General features: G+C 42.3%; 1 non-coding gene across 1 annotated transcript; it reads right to left on the bottom strand.

Moving 5' to 3' along the window:
- Positions 1–16,192: 16,192 nt before the first annotated feature.
- Positions 16,193–16,266, bottom strand: Trnav-gac. The gene has a single exon. It is a non-coding gene; the product is annotated as a tRNA-Val (tRNA).
- Between the last annotated feature and the right edge of the window lie 3,734 nt (positions 16,267–20,000).

Below are 20,000 nucleotides of genomic sequence, written 5' to 3'. Positions count from 1 at the left end.
AGCATGCTTCATGCCGTGGTCGTTCTCAATTCCAGCAATGATTGGTGCTATTCTAATATTTCGTGCCCAGTTATTCTTTATGTATTGATTACTGGAGGCACAAATTTTCGTTTACATAATGTAAACTAAAACCTTCTACTGTCATGCATATACACACTCACAGACACGTATATAGATTGAATTGATTCAGTACCAATGTGCTTCCTTTCAGCAGAATAACGACTATGTTGCAACAATATGCTTTGGTGTGTGGTGTCAGCGCACACCAGCAGCATTGGCTCGAATAACAGTATCTGATGGTGCGTTGAACCCTTTGATGGTCGCGCTGATGGGTAAACAAGGCAAACATTCCGCCTGACACATCTAAACAGTGTTTGTGTGTGTGCGTGTGTGCTATGCTTGTGCATGCGTGCGTCCGTGCGTGCGTGCGCGCACGCCATCGTTCCTATTTTAGTTTTTTTTTCTTCTATTATTTTCATTTGTATTTCTTTTGTACTTTTTCTTTGGTCTGCTTTTTTTGTTGTTTTATTTATCTTTCCTCTCTCTTGGTACAGAAACATCACAGCACACACAGTTTCATCACATTGTTCCATGTGTGGTGCTGATAATGATCACTTTCTCTGAGTGGATCTCCTCATGTTCAGTATGTATGCTTTATGATACCACGTTTTTTGTTTGAAATACTTCAGCTTCCAAGGCATAATTTCTGTCAGCAGTCTTGATAACAGTGTTTGTTAATACATGGTCTTCCTGCGAGGAGTGAACAAGCCCACGAACACCCAAACATTTTCCAGGAATTATAGGTTATTATATTAGGGAGGGTAAATTATTTGCTCTGAAAAGAGCTTTATAACTACGTCGCTGTTTATGAGAAACATGCATACATACATAAAGGAAACTCAACTTTAATAACGCATTATGTCTTAGGAACACGTTGACCTGTTGAAATTTAGAGCTGTTAGTATTTTCATGACTTTCAAAGCTCCGATTATTTCCTGAACTGAATTTAGAGAGATTGTAAAAACAGACATGAGTGAGCAGCTCGTCTTTAATGTGCGCAATAATCTTAAACTTTTGTGTGAAGTGAAGTGAGTTGGACATTAAATTCCAGTAATTGCATGACGAGGAAAGAAATCATCACAATCACAGCAGACTTGTGTCACGCCGGGAGGTGATTTACTCTTATTGCTGCTGTTTTCATTATTTCATTTTTCAGTAATTGGAATTCTTGTGACAAAAGATGTAGCGCTGAGGTTTAATTGTTATAGTCCTTTTCTTCACAGATGCACCAATTATTACATGACCGGATGCAAGAATGAAGAAATAAGCGTCACAACATAACACAATTCCTTCTGAAATAGCATAACATGACATAGCACAACACAACATGGAAAATGTCTAGCAAAAAAAAAAAAAAAAAAAAAGTAATTTGACCTATATTTCAACATGAACATTTGAACATTTATTTAGAGCCCTCCCCCCAAAAAAAAATCACATTAATGGGTTAGTTAGCAAGCATAGATAACACAGCATAAAGCATCCTAATATACCACAGAAAATGTAACTCCTCTGCAGAAAAGAAAAGCGAAAACGGAACTAACTTACCTTCATATTTTCACAGTACCATCTTGAGCGCCGCCATTCCCTCCGCCTCAGTAATTCTCAAGTCACATCACGCGCCGTCGTTAACTCTGCAACTTATCGACTTGTAATAGAAAAATCGAGGGTGTAACAAGTTGGATGTGTAATGAATGTCAAGTACGCACTCTGCCCCTCTGATCTGCTGGTGAAGATGTGGAAATTATGATGGACAAGCGAGTTAATGGGCGCTGTTAAAGATGTACTCAAATATTTCACCTGTGTGTGTGTGTGTGTGTGTGTGTGTGTGTGTGTGTGTGTGTGTGTGTGTGTGTGTGTGTGTGTGTGAGAGAGCCAACATATGTCATCGCTCATCTTATTATTTCAGCCTCCCATTTAGATACGAACCCCCCACAACTTATTCTCTCTCTCTCTCTCTCTCTCTCTCTCTCTCTCTCTCTCTCTCTCTCTCTCTCTCTCTCTCTCTCTCTCTCTCTCTCTCTCTCTCTCTCTCTCTCTCTCTCTTTTTTTCTTTGCATAATTAATTTTCTTCTCATTTTACCAAGATTATAACAGAGTGACATTTATTTTCATTACCTGCAGTGTGAGTTTTATTGTCTTGACGGTCCACCTCATATCGTGGTAATAATAGTAATAATCTCCTTCCTGTTCTTCTTGCCGCTTCATTACCATCTCATACATTATATTTACCAGCGTTGTTTGTCTTCATCATCACCATCATCGCCTTCGCTGTCATCGTCATTCTTATAACCATTATGTTAATTTCGTTATTTTTTGTTTACATAATGGCAGTGCTTAGTTTAGACACTTTATCGCTGCTACACCGCCGCCACCACCACCACCACCACCACCACCACCACCACCACCACCACCACCACTAGCGCTCACACACTCCTTCACTCGGTGGTTCGCAGCATCTTCATCACAGCAGACCAAATCGGAGGCTTAACCCCTTGAGTAGCATGACGCGTTTCCATATTCATTCTGGGTACTATTTGGTGATTTTATACAGCTTCAGAAACTTAAGGGGAGTTAAAATAATGAAGACTGTGGCCATTAAGCCCGTATCACACGGTCACGTATACCCGCGACAGCGTGTCGCGCGACCAGTATGTTCGACGATCAGATCTCAGGAAACATAGCACACGGCGTTGATCTTCCATCCGAGACCTTCACCACCACAACAACAACAAACCCGGGCGGAGCGCCACTGAACACAATGGACCCAGTTGACCACGCTATCTTAGCTGTTGGACTTTATACAATTGCACTGCAAGAGCAGAACAAACGAAAAAGGAAGGCAAGGATTTGGACGCGAAGGTGGCTAGTCCAGCACTTGTGGTGGTAAACAAATCAAAACATAATCCGATACTATCTGTAGTTAATTAATAAATATCGTATAAGTGATGGGTATGCAAATCATGAAAAATTACAGCATTATATTGATGATATATGCCAAATAAAGCATTATAAAAATAATTCAGTATTTTTGTGGAGTATGTTCATTATAGTCTTTCCACAACGGTCTTCCAGTCGCGGGAAATGGACAACGGTCTTGGATCATTCCCGATGACCCGCTGTCCTCTGAAAATCGGCGTTTTCTGCGACGCGGTCGTCGATATTCCAGACGCGCGACACGCTGTCGCGGGTATACGTGACCGTGTGATACGGGCATAAATCTGACCTCCATAGACCCTTCCTAATGTCAATCAAATGGTCTAGTCGTACACAGATCTCAAGGTAAAAATGCGTCCCAGTACTGAAGGAGTTAAAATTGATATGACAGCTGGCGTTACTCATCCGTCTGTTCCCCCGGCGTTCCAAAGCAGAATGTGTAGTGGTGTGTGGTTCCGGCTGTCCTCACCGTGGTGGGTAGATATCAAGACTCATACACTGACGTTCTCCTCTTGGAAAATCGTATATGTCGTGTTTTTCTTTTGCTTTCTATTTTTCTTTTCTCCTGTCTTTCCGCTGCTTCATTTACTCGTCCTATTTTCTTGTTTATTCCATCTTCTTTATGTTTAGAAGGCCGTGCTGGGTTTTCCTATTTTTCTCTATTCCCTTTTGCTTTCTTATTATTCTGTTCCCTTCATTTATCCGTCTCATTGTCATGTTTATTCTCTAGTCATTATTTCAAGTATTTCTGTGAAGTTATGACAAGCTGCACTATCTCGATAAAAGTTTATTCACACCATCAGAAGCGAGGTATTGTCACGCCACCATGGAGATCTTGAAGGCTCATGTTACGCTAATGGTGTCCTTGGAAAGTGTTAGTTCAGTGATCCGCTTTGGAGGCAAAATTTTCACTCACTTCTTGCACCGTAAAGTTGTTTGTTGGAGCAAGCAAAGATATCCAGAAATAACCTGTCGTGTGCTCACCGACGTGACATCCAGACAAGCAAAATGTGAAGACTTATTCAGTTCAAAATGACAGACATAGATCCAAAAATCCTTTCCAAACCCTGCTCGTGAAATATAGTCAGCTTCACGTTTCTTTTTGCCAGCATGTCCTCACTTCCTGCGCAACACTTGAGGCTTTACACTTCAACTTTCTATGCGAAAATTAACACAGAGCTCCACCTTGTATGTGACACTTGACACGTTAGAGCTTAACATCCTATGCATCACTTGACACACACAACTCCACTTCCTGTTTATCATTACATAGAGCTCCACTTTTATGCAACACTTGATATAATAGAGTTAATCCAGATAGATCCATCTCGTATGTAACACTTGATACGTACAGTTAGAGCTAATCATCCAATGCATCATTTAACACAGAGCTCCACATCTTATTCAACAGTACACAGAGCTTCTCTTCTATGTAACACTTAACACCCCTCGTCGCACCTTGACAACACCTACATACAGCAATCGTTTGGCGTAGTAACTGTTCCTTGTGTCCGTGACCGAGGCATAAACACTCCGGTCTCTTAAGTGAAGTACAATATCATTTCAACGTTATGAGTGTCTGCATGACTTCTGATAGACACAAGTACCAGCACAGCCATTCAAATCGCCGACATTTCTTGGCGATTATATTTTCGCAGGTGTAAAAAAAACAAGATGACTTTGGAATGTTGTAGCCCTGTTAATGGGCCAAATATTTAGAATTAGTATATAATGTATTGTGTACTTGTAAGTGTATCTTTAAGTACTGATGACGAGGTCGCTGTGCGACTGATACAGGATAACCTAGATGGGCCCTGGTGGCCCTTTGTTATCCTATTATTTATGTTATGTTATGTTATGTTAAGTACAATATCATTTCAACGTTATGAGTGTATGCATGACTTCTGATAGACACAAGTACCAGCACAGCCATTCAAATCGCCGACATTTCTTGGCGATTATATTTTCGCAGGTGTGTGTGTGTGTGTGTGTGTGTGTGTGTGTGTGTGTGAGAGAGAGAGAGAGAGAGAGAGAGAGAGAGAGAGAGAGAGAGAGAGAGAGAGAGAGAGAGAGAGAGAACAAGAGCAAGAGCGCACAATGGGATATAACACCTTTTTCACCACAATTGACACACCGCCGCACCACACGCTTCCTTTCCTGTTCATACCCACCACACGGAACCTGCACTCCCCAGTTTGCATTCTTCCGGAAAACTAATGCATTTTTCCCTGTACGTCTGGACTGGGAGCTGAGGAAACAGGGGAGGGGATGGAGTCAGATCCTGAGCCTTGAGGAGGAGAAAAGAAAGGAAACCAAGCCGGGAATGCGAGTTAGTTCATCTTGAAAATCCGAGATGAGTCAGCTTCCCTCACAATGGAAGGAGAGCGATCTTCATGAGAATGTAAGGGACACGAAATAGGGAGAGCAGGAGGAGGAGGAGGTGGTGGTGGTAGTGGTGGTACAGGAAGAGGAGGAGGAGTGAAGAAAACGAACAGGAGCAGACGGAACGGGAAAAAAAGGAAAGGGAGCAGGGGAAAAGCAGCAAAAGGAGGAGAAGGACGAAAGACTGAGAGACAAACAGGAAAGCGAATAACAGCAAGCGGAAAAAGATAAATGGGAGAGGGGAAGGAGGAGGTAGAGGAAAGAAAATAGTAAAAAAAGGATGAGTAAGAAGAAAAGATTGAGAAGTAGGCTGAAAATGGAACGACGGAGGGGAAGGAGGAGGAAAGACGTGGAATAAAGAATAAAAGGCGAAGGAGAGGGAGAAAAATAGATGGAAAGAGAAGACGAAGAATACGAATGCTGAAAATGGAGAAAGATAAAGAAGAGGCAGCAAAAGAAATGATAATATAATAAAAATGGACTAAATCAAGAACCATGGCAAAGGAGAAAAAAATAATAAAAGCGACAGAAGAGAGAGAGAGAGAGAGAGAGAGAGAGAGAGAGAGAGAGAGAGAGAGAGAGAGAGAGAGAGAGAGAGAGAGAGAGAGAGAGAGAGAGAGAGAGAGAGAAAATTGTAATAGAAATAATAAGTAATAAAAGCGATGATAAAAAGGGATAGAGGGAACACACACACACACACACACACACACACACACACACACACACACACACACACACACACACACACACACACACACACACACACACACACACACACACACACACACACACACACACATTTTCCCCACTAACTATCTTTAATATCTTCTCTTTTTGCTCTTTCTTTTTTTTTTCTTCTCTTCTTTCTTTCTCCCTTTCTTCCTCCGCCTCGGTTAATCTCTTTAATTCCTGGCGGATTTCTTGATGGCTTCCTGCAACGCCATTTTTTTCCCTTTCTTTCTTTTAGTTTCTTCTTGTTTTTCCCTAACGTGGAGTCACACACACACACACACACACACACACACACACACACACACACACACACACACACACACACTATTCTAAGGTTAAATGTACTTTTCTTTTACTGTGTGTGTGTGTGTGTGTGTGTGTGTGTGTGTGTGTGTGTGTGTGTGTGTGTGTGTGTGTGCCTGTTATTATTGTTCTAAACTAATCATCAAGTATTTTCCAATCCCTCACGTATATATCTCCTTCAAACCTCTAACTGTAAACATTCCATCAATCCCTCTATGCATACAATACAGCCATAGTGCTTTCTCTCCCTCCACGCAAAGTAATACACAATTTTCCAAAGATCTACACTAATTATGCAATATGGAAGAAAGCTCACTGAAAAATACATCACCATATATTTTTTTTTTTCCTTCCTGCAAAGTTGAATACAGAACCTTCAGCCGACGCGAGAGGAAATGGACAGTAAGAGCGTGAGAAAGAGGGAAGGGCAAGGCGGTATTTACTCTTCATTAGGAACACTGGAGGAGAGGCGGAACGCAACGTGGTAGGAGCTTTTATTGACTTTGTTGCTCTGTTGCCGCCAAGCTACAGGAGGAAAATCAGGAAGAAGGACAAGAAGAGAAGCAGAAGAAAAGAAGGAAGAGACTAATAATAATAATAATAATAATAATAATAATAATAATAATAATAATAATGATGATAGTAATAATAATTAGTAGTAGTAGTAGTAGTAGTAGTAATAGTAGTAGAACTACTAGTAGTAGTAGTAGTAGTAGTAGTAGTAGTAGTAGTAGTAGTAGAAAATGAAGAAAGAGCCGAAGAAGAAAAAGAAGGAAAGAAATAGGAGGGAAAAAAATATATAGAGAAAAAAAGGAAAGAAGTAGGAAGAATGAAAATCAGAAAGAAGAAGAACAGGAATAGGAGTAGAGCAGCAAGAGGTAGAGTAAGAAGAACAAGAACAAGAATAAGAAGAGCAGTGGCCTCGTGCCGCCAGGACCTCTTCATCACGGCGGGTCGGCGAGCGGCAGTATTAAGGCAACCAAATATTTGCTTCGCGTCGTGAAGAATTTGTTTGGCCTGTTTCCTGGAGGCGAGCCACTTGTCTCTCCCCGACAGCCGACAGTGTTGTACTTGTTAACAGACTTAGACTTCCTGGGTGCTTGTTTGCCTTCCCTCGCGTAGACTGAAAGTGGCGATCAATTCTCCCAGTATCATTTTAGTCATATTCTAGATACTGCAGGTGTTGAAGTTTACGGTAAATTGTTATGAAGGGGGTTAAAATGAATCTCTATGTAACGGTTCACTATGGGTCTTTCTTTACCTGATTTTTAACTAACAATAAGTCGTCTTTGTGGCTTTTAAATAGTCTGTCCTGTTCGCTAAGTGAATTAAGAGGTAAGAGTACTTATTGTTGATGTGTTTCGGTGAGATATTGGTAGTTTATTGTCATATTTCGTTCTCTTTTTACGTCTACATATTCTTCAGCTTTCCTTAGGGCTCTCAGTCGTCCTCATTTACTCATGCAGCTTCTATATAACAACTTTGCAACATTTCCTCCTCCTCCTCCTCCTCCTGTTATCAACATCCCTCGTTTCCTCCTCTACTGTCCCTCCCACCAGTCTGCCTCCTCACCCTTTGTTTCCAGGCCGCCCATAATAGCGTCAGAGGCGTGAGACGTTATTATTTATGGAGGCTCTCATGAACACAGCTATATACGTAGTCTCAGTGTGTCTCGGAGCTGCATGAGGGAGCGTTATGTAGGAAAGATGATAATTTGTAACTCCTTGTGATGGTAGTGAAATGTCACACACACACACACACACACACACACACACACACACACACACACACACACACACACACACACACACACACACACACACACGGCCCGGTAGCTCAGTGGTTAGAGCGCTGGCTTCACAAGCCAGAGGACCGGGATTCCCCGGCCGGGTGGAGGTATTTGGGTGTGTCTCCTTTCACGTGTAGCCCCTGTTCACCTAGCAGTGAGTAGGTACGGGATGTAAATCGAGGAGTTGTGACCTTGTTGTCCCGGTGTGTTGTGCGTACCTGGTCTCAGGCCTATCCGAAGATCGGAAATAATGAGCTCTGAGCTCGTTCCGTAGGGTAACGTCTGGCTGTCTCGTCAGAGACTGCAGCAGATTATACAGTGAAACACACACACACACACACACACACACACACACACACACACACACACACACACACACACACACACACACACACACACACACACACACACACACACACACACACACACACACACGTACATCCCTCGTGACCCTCTCAAGTGATGACAAAGAGTCTTAATGGAAGTAGCTCGCTGCATCTGCTTCAGGATGGAGTTTAATTCAAGAATCAGAGCACAAGTTTTGAGAGGATGGTTGTGTTTTAACGAGAGTAAAAGAGTTTTCTCTGAATGCAAGGAAGAACATTTATACATTGGCTAAGTAACAAGAAGGGCAGGAAAGTTTTCTCCTCGCGTGTTTTTCTCAGCGAACCTTTGATCTCTTGCTCTGATCAGGAATTTAATGGAAGAAGCTCGGTTCTTGTGAGTTACGAACACCTAACGAGTTAAATAATGGCGAAGGAGGTGAGGGAATAACATTCAATTTCCTATTTGGGTAAAGAAAACTGAAGGTTTTCAAAAGTTGACAGGAATTAATCAAGGAACATGAAATAATATTTTTTCGTATTGCAGGGCGTTGCGCGTGACTCTTGGTGCTGTGTTAGTTGTAATTGCATCCTGTGATGATGATTGAACAAATTGATTACGTAAATTTGTCAAAAACGGACTAAGTGATGACAGGAGTTATTTTATCAGTAGGTCGAATCAAAATCAAATGAAGTTGTAACATTCCCGTGTTGAGCAGTGACTAGCAGCGGTGCAGCGGTGTGCAGTGCAGCCTTTCCTCCCGCTACTAAATATGTATCCACTTCTTATTACAATGAGTTGCCGTGTTGACAGCATCACGCGTGGAAGGTTACATGGCTCACCTCTCCACATTTTATGCAGTTCATTTCCCTGCATATAATTCAGTTAAGGAATAAATAATTGACAACCTCCATCCGAGGCGGCATCAGGAAATGTTCACTTATTTTGTGGAGAAGACACTTCCCTCGCTACTTGAGCATTAAATTTACATAATGTTCTTGCGGAATGACGTAATGGTGGAGCAATACTGCAGATTGAGATGGAGATGAACAATAATGCTTCCAGATACGAGACTCGGAGAACTATTTTTTTTTTTTAAGCTTTATTACCAACACAGCTAATGTATCTGTTATAATGCTGAGAAATGTGTGTGTGTGTGTGTGTGTGTGTGTGTGTGTGTGTGTGTGTGTGTGTGTGTGTGTGTGTGTGTGTGTGTGTAATAGACAGCGAAAACTGTAACTTCAAAACAGATGAAATTTGGCAGGCGGATAGGAGTTCATTCCAGGTTGCATAAAATAGAAAAAAGTCTTTATTCAGACAGAAATTTCCCGGGGTTATTGGTTTCTACCTTTTTTTATTGTTGTTGTTATAACGACGGCAACAGAGACAACAATGACAACAACAACAACAATAACAACAACAACAACAACAACAAGAACAGTAGTAGTAGCAGCAGCATCACCACCACTAATAGCAGCAACAGGAACAACAAAGCTTTATGAACTCAAGTCAGCAGCACACCAGCAGCGGTGACCAGTGGCTGTCACTAAAGTGTTTCTCGGGTATGAAGAAGCGAGGAAGCTCTAATCGTCCTTCACACTCTGCATATTTAGTTAAAGGAAGACAAGAAGCAGGAAAAAGAATTATTGGAAGGGTTGCAGCAGAAATGTGCAGACTCATCTTGGCGAGACAGGCACACTTGCATCATCACATCCCCAATACACCGATGCCTAGTCACGGCAATATTGAATTCTCCTTAGGTATTTCTTACAACATTTACAAGTATCTTTTGCAGGATCTTCTCTTATTCCTGAATTCTGTATCGACTCCTGAAGAACAAGGTGTGGATCGCTGAACTGTCAATCGTCTTCCGTCAGTTCCTCGACATTTATTTACAAAACATCTTTCATCTGCCGCTCCATCATCTTCTTAGAAATAATCCTGTCACTCCTAAAATATTTCAAAACACTCTTGAAAGTTCTCACACCCAGTATACATTATACTGACACCTCTGTACAACGTATATCCCCCAACGCCTCTCTGGATCACCGCCTTTAGATTCTTACAAAGCAAGCGAGCCACACCAGCAGGAAGATGACGCCGGCGAGGGTTGGCTCTTGTATATAAGAAGAAAGACGTGTCAAAAACAACCAATCCATTGAGATAAGATTCGCTCCAAGCGGTGGAGGTGGACACCACACAGAGAATAAGGAACTGTGCCAGACCAGCGGGCCTCAACAGGATCCCCGCGACTCTGAACCTCCAGGGTCAGACAACGAAGCCCAAGGAGCCGCCCACCACACAGTGACATGCAGACTGGCACCCTTACCACCAGGAGTTGCCTGCCGAGGTGGCAGACGTCCAGATCTGTCTTCGGTAGAGGAGGCGGCAGCAGTGCTTCCAGAAGGACAGGAATGTTCCCGGAGTGGTGGTGGCGGCGACGCCCTCACTGAAGAGCCTTCCTGTCTCCCCCAGACACGGTGATGTCATTGCACTGTCATGTGCTTCGTCTTGCGAGGCATGTTTATTTTGCGCTAACTTTTATTGTGTACGATTCGTCAAAGTTGGATGTATATTTTTGCAATATCATCATATTACAATTTGTGGAAATTTGTAAGTAAATGGAAATAAAGGTTTTAAGCTTTAAATCTGTATATATTCCCGATTGAAAAATATTTTCCAGACTGATGCGCCACAGTTATCTATATACATATTTATTTTTTATTTATTTTTGAGAGTGCAATATATTTCCTGGTTGAGGGAAAGTAGAGAAATATTCTCTTGCATAAAAAAAATGTGTGTGCTGTATACAGAGAGAAAGAGAGAGAGAGAGAGAGAGAGAGAGAGAGAGAGAGAGAGAGAGAGAAAGACAGAGACAGAGAGAATGTGTGTGTGTGTGAACGTGCATATTATGCTCTTAGCCGAAATCGATCACTGATATATCGAAATCCTTATTAAAATTCTTGAAGTGCAGCAATCCGCAATATGAGAAGAAATCGGTGGTGTGTGTGTGTGTGTGTGTGTGTGTGTGTGTGTGTGTGTGTGTGTGTGTGTGTGTGTGTGTGTGTAGACCTTTGAGCCTGTAGTTAAGATCAGAGGTCACAGATGAGCTTAATATTATCGTGTTCACATGCACTAATTCGCTGACATTTGCTTTGGTCACATTGGATGATTTACAGTAAAGGAAGTGGACTTTAAAGGCAAGGAAGCACTGTCCTGCCGCAAACACTGCAGTGAGTTTGGTGAACCATTGTGCCGCGCCTTGCTGCCGAGCACGCCTCATGAAAACAGTAATTACCCCAAAGTGGAGGAAACACACACACACACACACACACACACACACACACACACACACACACACACACACACACACACACACACACACACACACACACACACACACACACACACACACACACACACACACACACACTCTCTCTCTCTCTCTCTCTCTCTCTCTCTCTCTCTCTCTCTCTCTCTCTCTCTCTCTCTCTCTCTCTCTCTCTCTCTCTCTCTCGTAATCTCAGTTAACTTCCGCTTGCCTCACTTCGCAGCATCTTCTCATTCTCGTCCCTCTCCCCTAAGGCAAGCCAATAACTAGATAACTTGATCTCTGTTATGACTGCCACTGTAATGTTGTCTACCCTGCTGCTGGACTGAGATACGGAAATGGGTGTTGTAGGAGTGAGGTGTGGGCCGTGGCAAGAATGATGGCGGTGTGTCAGTAAGTTGGAAGTGTGTTGAGAAGAGTTGTGTTAGGAAAATATAGTTAGTGTATCTGAGGCAATATGGGGAGAAAGTGTGGTGTTATTGGTGTCAGGTGAATACAAAGGTTTGTTTGGCATACGAGTGAAACGAAAATAAAGTTAAGATTGCTTGCTGAGATTGTCCTTCCCGACTCGCACCTTCCATCTGAGCGAGACGCGAGAGCCCGGCAGTTCATCATCCTTGCGTCTGATGGATGGCGAGACCTTCATTGCGCTCAGCGAGATGAGGAGGGTACGTGTGCGACTCAGAAGCAGAAGTATTGCACCTCAGTAGAAGAATTTTTTCATAAATGTATTACTACATTCTGAAGATAAATGGAGCTAATCGATTTATTATGAAAATAGATGAACTGAATACTAGAATTTAGAAAGAAGATAATCTAAAGGGAAATTTTATTGTGATAATAGAGTTTTGTTCCGGTCTTATGTTTCTAGCAATACCAGATTTCAATCTGAGTGTCAGTGTTTTGATATCTTATTCTAACAAAAACACATCTTATCTATCATGCTAAGACAGTTACGTACATTTCCTTGATTGGTGTACTCCCTACATGACAAACACTCCCTCCTTAAAAAGCAGCGCCACCAGCACAATAACAGCAGCACAGCAACAGCAGCAGCAGCAGTAACAGTAACAACAATTATTCTTATTTTGATAATACTCTTACTATCCTGCATTTTTTTCAGTTTCCTTTTTTTATGTGTGTTCTTTTACATTTACGTAAATTTATGTTTGCATGCCTGCATTCGTACTACATACAAATACTATACACATTTGGTTCCCTACTGAGTTCCACTACATGGAACTCCGCACCATGTACAGTAAAATGTCAGGCTTTTCTCATTCCTGTTTTTATTTTGCAGGGAAATGAATTTACCTTTGTTGTAACTGTGAACTCACTGACGTAATGACTAGTAACCCATGTAGTAGGAAAGTGTATAAAATGAAGAAGACAAAAGCAAGATAGATGTTTGGCCACTCTGTATTCTTTGTCTTGAAAATTAATTTGACAACTGTACCTTAAAATTGCTTAGTTCGCATCTCTCTCTCTCTCTCTCTCTCTCTCTCTCTCTCTCTCTCTCTCTCTCTCTCTCTCTCTCTCTCTCTCTCTTTATTGAATTTCTTGTATTTTCTTGTCTTAAACATTTAGCGTCAGAGTGCTGGCCTGTCAGTCCTCGGTGGTTCAAGCAACACGCACAGTTCAAGGCAAATGTTTTTTTGTATTATTTTCCGGCGCTCGTTGACGCAATGAACACTAACTTTTAATTGGCTTCCGGCAGATAAACAAGAAAGCCGCGAGGAGAAGACTTAACCTTAGAGACAGCGCGTTGGTAGGATCATTGTCTTGTTATCCCCTCCTCCCCCGCCTTCTCTCTCTCTCTCTCTCTCTCTCTCTCTCTCTCTCTCTCTCTCTCTCTCTCTCTCTCTCTCTCTCTCTCTCTCTCTCTCTCTCTCTCTCTCTCACACACTCTCTCTCTCTCTCTCTCACACACACACACACACACACACACACACACACACACACACACACACACACACACACACACACACACACACACACACACACACACACACACACACACACACACACATTTCACAGCCATAAACACAGCCAGTCGACACAACAGCAGCTTAGCACGGAGAGCAGACGAACAAGGAGAGTTTGGAATGTAAACACGGTCACGCGATTACCTGTCGGTGTTTGTAAACAGTAAATTGTTAACTTTTGTTTTCCACAGACAAAAGTATAACGTGGAGCATGTATACTGTACATATGCCTGCCTTTCCCCGCGCCGCGCCGAGTTGCGATGCATTGATTGTGTGCCGGAGCTGCCTCACAAGTTTGTAATTACTGAAAACAGGACACAGATGAGCATTGTGCCGCTCAACGAACACGGCGGCTCGTTAATTACGTTCTTTTTTCCTTTTTTATTAGAACTTTTTTTTTTTTTTTTTTTTTTTTTTTTTAAGCAGCTGAGGAATTCAAGAATGTAAATATTTTATCACCGGCATTCTCCACGCGTGCCCGCTTCTGTAAATACACACGCATAGACAGACAGAGACAGACAGACAGACAGGATAGATAGATAGATAGATAGATAGATAGATAGATAGATAGATAGATAGATAGACAGACAGACAGACAGACAGACAGACAGACAGACAGACAGACAGACAGACAGACACACACACACACACACACACACACACACACACACACACACACACACACACACACACACACACACACACACACACACACACACACACACACACACACACAACACTACTACCACCACCACCACCAGCAATAATAACAACAACAACAAATCAGTTTAACAATCCTGCACCACTGCTGTGTATATACAGTATAATTTTTAAGGAAGCTTGCATGTGCCGGGAATTAATTCATGTTTAACTCATCCCTACTATGAGATCTAGTGTAGAATTCAACTGGTGTGCAGAATACATGTCAAGATTACAGAAAAATATTTGGGTTGAGCGTTGCGTATGTAATGCAGTGCTGAAATCACATCTTCACTGGAGGAGGAAGAATACATACAGGCACCATATATCATGATACTTCTCCCCTGCACCGCGGCGGGCAGGGGCAGGTTGCAGCCGTTTCAGCTCCAGATGATGATAAGGGGAAGAGCGAACTTTGGACATTACTGCACTGGTTGTAAGCTAAAGTGGACAAGATATGTATATATTAGCAACTGAAGACGATATCCTCATGCAGCTAAGGAGTTTCTCTCAGTTAGGTGTCTGTAAATAACCAATAGAAAAAAAAATCTTTAATAAAACCCGATTCACTTCAAGTAGAGCTTCTTGAAGGTATGTTGTGGTACGGTCAGGTCTCAGAATAAGGTCCGTTCACTGGCAGCACAAACCCAAGTGTTATCCTGCTATGTATGTGTGTCACAACATCCCAACGCCTCACCACACCCTCCCTCCACTCCCGTCCCTGTCTCCACGCACGTACTGTTCTAAAGGATGTCGTCAACAGGCCTGGAAGAAGAAAGCATTGAAAATCTCTCTGAAGATTCCCAAGTGACAGAGTCTTTATCGTGTCCTTGGTGGCTGGTGTCCTCGCGTGCTGGCCAAGTGTTCCCTGAGCCTGTGGCGCTTGAAGAATCCGTGTCCTTAAAAGAGTGGCGCCTACGAAAAGTTTGTCCCGAGAGAGAGAGAGAGAGAGAGAGAGAGAGAGAGAGAGAGAGAGAGAGAGAGAGAGAGAGAGAGAGAGAGAGGGAGAAAGCAAGAAAGACAAATTGAAGAGCAAACAGAAAAGCTGACAGACAAACCAAATAGGAGACAGACAGAAACCAGATGTTTTTATTAATTTGACATGAGAGAAATCCTGCTTCCATGAGTGTTTATCGAGGGCAATCAGCTGAGCTCTTGGCGACTACAATTAAACGCAAAGCAATCGTCATATTCTTTCTTGAAAAATGTCCAGTCGTGCAGGCTCAAGGTGGATAGCTTACTGAATACCATATTTGTATGTGTGAGGATCCACGCGCTGCCTTCATGAAACCAGACGTTTGAATTCTAGGAACATCTTGGACTCAAACTGATCTGTCTTAGGGATTGTCTGACCCGAGTGTCGTCCGTTTCAGAAGCAAATGACTGTAAACCATTTCTCAAGGACCACTGGTGACATGAATTGAAGCCAAGACAGTGTGTGTAATTCATCTCGGTCGTCTGCTGGTCACCCAGCCAGTCTTCCCTATTACGGAGCGAGCTCAGAGCTCATAGACCGATCTTCGGGTAGGACTGAGACCACAACACACACTCCACACACCGGGGAAGCGAGGTCACAACCCCTCGAGTTACATCCCATACCTATTTACTGCTAGGTGAACAGGGGCCACACATTAAGAGGCTTGCCCATTTGCCTCGCCGCTTACCGGGACTCGAACCCGGCCCTCTCGATTGTCAGTCGAGCGTGCTAACCACTACACTACGCGGTGTGTGTGTGTGTGTGTGTGTGTGTGTGTGTGTGTGTGTGTGTGTGTGTGTGTGTGTGTGTGTGTGTGTGTGTGTGTGTTCATGCGCGCGTCCAAGTCTCACTCCCTTCTCTCTGTGGATCACCTACTCACCACTCTCCCAGCTCTCGCTGCTCCCCTCGTCATGGCGCCTTTTTGCCTCACTCTCATCCTCTCAGCCCTGCTCCTGCGCCACACTCATCCTCACTCCAGTTCCCCTCATCCACACCGCTCATTACTATCTCTTCCTCTCCTTTCTCTCTCTCTCTCTCTCTCTCTCTCTCTCTCTCTCTCTCTCTCTCTCTCTCTCTCTCTCTCTCTCTCTCTCCTCTCCCCGGACCAACACTCGAGCGGGCCAGCACTTAGTATCACCACACCTTCCCTCCACTGGCTTTTCCTTGCCCCACATTTTCTGCTACATTATTATTCTTATGTGCATTATAAGATTAGAAAACAGTCAGGTGGAAAATAGGAGAAAGAAAGGAGGGAGGGAAGGAAGGGAAGTGAACGACCCGCAAAGAGAGAGAGAGAGAGAGAGAGAGAGAGAGAGAGAGAGAGAGAGAGAGAGAGAGAGAGAGAGAGAGCACTGCAAGAACCCCAGTAAATAGTTCTATACGTGACAGTCCCAGCATAAATCTTATATAATCATCCCCGCCTAACATCTCTAACTATATATTTATCCAATCTTCCTTTTAAAACCTTACATCAACTCGACGCCAACAACATGATTACCAAGAGAGAGAGAGAGAGAGAGAGAGAGAGAGAGAGAGATCGGTGAGTGGTAAATACCTTTAGAAAATCCAATTTGCTTGGAATCCAGTGCGATCCCCTAAATCGTGGCTGGAGTTGTGGAAAGTCAGATTCAGAATGCCAATAAATATTTACTGCCTTTTACCGGGAGTGAGAGGGAAGAGAGAGAGGGAGAGAGGGGTTAAGAGTGGGCGGGAGAACTGGTCCAAGAGTGGAGTGGGTGGGGAGATTGGCGGCCCAAGGTGGAGTGAGAAGGAGGCCGAACATTGAAGAGTAAACACCATTCACTGTTCTGTCCCAAGAAAAGTTCTTTAGATGAACATAAAAGAAAATATGACAACATACAGGATTAAGGTGTAGGGATTTTTTTTTTTTTTGCAATATTCTTAATATTATAAATAACATTTTCAACACGAATAAGTTTTTTTTTTTTTTTTTTTTTTTTTCTCCTTCATCCAGGGCAGCAATGTACATGATCGGCGGCAAATGAAGTTGGCAGATTGTCAGGGTTGGTGATGGAAAGCGAACACGTGTTGCACTGAATGAGATCACTTCAAAGTGGTAATTCAGCTCCAAATAACTCACCTGCTATGTAGGTTAAATTAAACACCTTTTGATCTCTCGTAAATCTTATTTATTTTACACGAAAGCTATATTAGTGTTGTTTATAATTTATTTTTCGATCCACACAGGTTTGATGTAAAGCCAATAAGTCTTGAAAAAGAAGTTTCGGCTTACATAGGCTGTAATTAATTGTGACGTGAGTGTCTAAGCTTACACATCCTCATATATGCTGAACTCTCACCTGTGAAACTCATACTGGGTCAGGGTGTCTCACCGCGGGATTTGTTGCTTTTCCCAACTCACTGAAATCAAACATTACTGCCACGAGTGTGCTGGTGTGAGACCATCATCCTGCCAGTGGTGGAACACTAACACCGCCTTGTCTGTACCTGCTCTACTTTTCCTCATATGCCTCTCTTGTGCGAGGCATCGAGATTCACAAATCATACTCATTAGTCCTTTGATCGGGCAAAGTAGAAATATTTTAATGAAGTACATAAAGGTTTTCCAAACACATAATTCTCCATCTCCAAGTGAGAGTTACTGTGAGTACTTCAGAGGAAAAATAATCTCAGTAGGAAATATAAATGGTAGATGGAGGAGGAGGAGGAGGAGGCGGCGACAATGAATGGCTTTGGTGTGAGTGTTTCGGAGCTGGTATAGAGTGCGATGACCTTCACCAGCTGTGACGCGTGGTGTAGTGCGGTGTGGTGGTGTGTGGTGCGATGTGGTGGTGTGCGGTGTGGTGCGATGTGGTGTGATGTGGTGTGGTGTGATGTGGTGACAGAGGACTGGGAGTAGTGAGTGTTTATGTTTATTGCACCACTGCTGTCTTGTTGTGGCTGGCAACGCACTTACATGTTCACGTCATTTCATGCTAATACAAGTTATTGTATGAATAGTTTCCGTTATTTACATTTCATTGAAGAATAATTCCATCACCAACATTTCGTCAGCGGCCAAGAACCATTTGATCATTCTTGCCACCTGTTATAAATATTTCACCTGCATTGTTCAGGTGAGTGATCATGACCAAGCCCAGCACACAGTGGATGGATCGCCTTCCCTCCACCTCTTGTGCTCGTCATCATTTCCTGGCCAAAAAAAAAAAAAAAAATAAATAAATAAATAAATAAATTATAATGTCATTTTATATCTACATTATTTCTCATCGGTTCCAGCATGCAACACTCCCTCCCCCGCTAAGCTTTTGACTTCTTGTACAGATGAAACCATGATTAGTGACAGTCTATTGCTGATCTGATTTACTCTCTGGTTGTTTCAGGAGGTTTATGTATATGTAGCACCGACTGTTTTTACTCCTGTCTTTCCCGTACATAGCCGGGCGGGGATGTGCAGCGCTTTTACATGAAGTGTTTTATCATATTTATTGCACAGATATATTCGCAACTTCCTCTGAATTTGAGTTATAGAAAAGTATTTGATTCCCTTGAGCTCACAGTTCGTCATAACCATCACTGTTCCATCATCCTCAGTTTCCCTGTGCTTCTTTCCTCTCTTTCCCTTAAAGGTTCATCACTCGCAGGTTCTCAATAATACAAAGCTTGGATCTTTCTAACGGAACAACGTCAGTCTTTTAACCCGTAGTGTAATCTATTTCAGTTCTTCCTTCCTGGACAACAATAATACCCACACTACAAGAATATTTCAATTTTTCTGTTTCATACCAATCACATTTCTTTATTACCTCAGCTTTCAGTATTCTCATCCTTGTTTAATCTTTCCCATTCACTATCGTCCGCTCTATAATTTTTACTTACATTTTTCAGTATAGCCATTTTCTATTTCTCTTGACTTTTCTTATTTCCTGCGTTGAGTTCACGTGATTCAAGTGTTTCCTTACTTGCAGGTTTTTTTTAAGAATTTCACGTGATTGTTCGGCATTTTTCTCTTTCAGACTTTTCCGTTGTACTGTTTTCTGTAAATAAATCTCCTTATTGTCTGTTATTTTATTTTTTCGTTTGAGTTTCATTCCAGTTGTCATACATTCTTTCTTTATACTTTGTGTTCGATTGTTTTTTTTTTTTTTTTTTCAGGGGAGAAAATCTGTTACACTTTGTTGACAGACACGGTCGTAGCATTATTACGTGTACATTTTACTGTGTCAGCCATAATGAGAAATAAACACCAACTTTATATAAATGCACCAAACATTAGTACTTAGTATAATTTGTTTTGCATGCACTGATTAAAAACACTTACCGGCCACTCAATATTTTTCATGTTTATCAATCGAATATTCAATAAAGGATCAGCATAAGCAATAGCGTAGTTTATTTTCTTGTCTGATGCTCAGCCTCTCTACATTTCATTAAAGTCTGATGCGTGCCACTATTGACAATAACATTAAATATCTCACCTAGTTTACATTTAGTTTCCAAGCT

The sequence above is a fragment of the Portunus trituberculatus genome, chromosome 47 (genome assembly GCF_017591435.1).
Source record: "Portunus trituberculatus isolate SZX2019 chromosome 47, ASM1759143v1, whole genome shotgun sequence".
NCBI classification, from domain to species: Eukaryota; Metazoa; Arthropoda; class Malacostraca; order Decapoda; family Portunidae; genus Portunus; species Portunus trituberculatus.
The sequence above is the reverse complement of the archived record's forward strand: the minus strand, read 5'-3'. Positions and strand labels throughout refer to the sequence as shown.